Source organism: Mus pahari, chromosome 10 (genome assembly GCF_900095145.1).
Source record: "Mus pahari chromosome 10, PAHARI_EIJ_v1.1, whole genome shotgun sequence".
Taxonomy (NCBI): domain Eukaryota; kingdom Metazoa; phylum Chordata; class Mammalia; order Rodentia; family Muridae; genus Mus; species Mus pahari.
Window position 1 is genome coordinate 887132 of NC_034599.1, and position 1865 is coordinate 888996.

At 45.8% G+C, this 1865-nt stretch overlaps 1 protein-coding gene across 1 annotated transcript in view; it reads left to right on the forward strand.

The window, feature by feature from the left end:
* Positions 1-244: 244 nt before the first annotated feature.
* The window catches only part of Msantd4 (Myb/SANT DNA binding domain containing 4 with coiled-coils), an 11723-nt gene continuing 10102 nt past the window's right edge, over positions 245-1865 (forward strand). The window contains exon 1 of the mRNA XM_021206807.2: positions 245-427. The gene's annotated coding sequence lies outside the window, so the exon portion shown is untranslated. The remainder of the gene's footprint in view (positions 428-1865) is intronic.

Genomic DNA, 1865 nt, shown 5'->3' on the forward strand with positions numbered 1-1865 from the left:
TTTTCCTTGGCCTTATTGAGGATCAAGGGCAGGAGCGGAGTTTGGAGATTGAGAGGCCAGTCCCCATCGGGCGGAGCAGCGAGGCAGGACTGTCTCTAGGGACCAATCCTTTGCTAGAGCACGCTTGATTGACAGGGTCACGTGGCAAAGTGGGAGTGCTGAACGGGAGGCGAATCACTTCGGGGCGTTGTCCGGGGCACTAACCCGGAACCGGTTTGGGACTCGATTCCCATTGTGAGGCCTGGCCTGAGGCGGGCTCTCAGGCAGAGTGGCAATCCCCCCTGGACAAATGGATTAGCTGCAACTCATGAACAACAGCCATCCCAGCCAATCGGAGCAGGCAGAAGTTGGTGGGCGGGGACTCGATGAAGCATCTCTTTTCCAGCACCCTCAGGGGCGATCCGACAGAGGTGGCCCGGGGTCGCAGGTGAGTGTTGGGTTGCAGCGGAGCAACGGAGACTGGGGAGCTCGAGGGAGCAGAGGAGACTTGGCAGGGTGGGTCTCTGTGGGGTGTCGCCTCTGTGAGCTTTGGCTTTGACATTTAAGAGCGCAGGATCCCGAGGCTGGGGAGAAAAGTCCCACTCATAATTGTCACTTGACTAGGGAGGAGAAGCAGCTCTGGGCCTCTGCAGAAGTGAGGGAAACCTAGGTAGGGCTATTGCTGACCATTCGGAAAGCAATAATAACCGTCCAAGTTGCCTGGACTCTAGTTGGGCGCTGCACCATCTTGGCCCCTCCCCCACTGCAAACTCCAGGCTGTGGGATCCCATCGTCCCAGAGGCCTCAACTGCACCTTCCCACTGTTACTTCGTAGCGGGAGACCCTTAAGCAAACTTCAGTTGTGTTCATCACCTCAAGTTTTAAAGGACGGACAATAATTACCCTGTACTAATATTGGGGAAAGGGAAGTCACTCTTGAAATAAGATTGGGGTGGAGGGAAGTTTGTAGATCTGGAATGCTTTTCTTCTTAAATGCTTAGTGACTCTCAAACCTACCCTCCTTCCCTCCCTTCTTTCTTTCTTCCTTTCCTTTTTCCTTTCTTTCTTTCTTTCTTTCTTTCTTTCTTTCTTTCTTTCTTTCTTTCTTTCTTTCTTTAATTTAGATTTTATTGCCAGTTTTTTTCTCAGATCTCTTAGTTCTATTTTAGATAAAACCTAGAAAGTTCATTCAGTCGTTACAGAGGAAATACCTAGTTATAACTTACAGTACATCATTGGTGGTTATGTGAGTGCACTGCACAGCATTTCTGTTTCTGAACAGTAAAGAATAAGTGCGGAATGAAGTCCTCCACAACTTCCAATGGTCAGGAAGTCCAGGAAAACAGCTGCTGTCTGTGGTTTGAACACTGGGGGTCTGAGATGTAGTGACTGTGACTGTCAAGTTCCTTACTGTAAGAACAGGATGAAAACAATAAAGAGGGGGACGCGTTGGGCATCAAAAATAGTGTAATTGTACATTTTATGACCTGTTCTATCCCTAGCACCGGGAATGGTGCCCCAGATATAGGAACTGAGGAAATACTTTTGATGAACTTATTTGGGAGTCCATTAGAGAAAATCCAAACCTCTTATAAACAGCATCAAGGTACTAGGAATGGTACAGAAAGACAGACATATTCATAATCTGCTCGTTTTTGCTTTTGTAAACGCAGCTAACAGATTTTACCTCTGACTATACTGATGCTCAAATGTTCTTTAACTCAGTACTGTCAAAGCTTCAGGTAAAGTCTTTCTCTGGATTAAGTGAAGACTGACCAGAATAAATAAGATAAGGGTTCTCTAGAGTACCAGAACTTTTAGAAAGAACATGTGTATGTATATATATATATATATATATATATATATATATATATATATATATATAT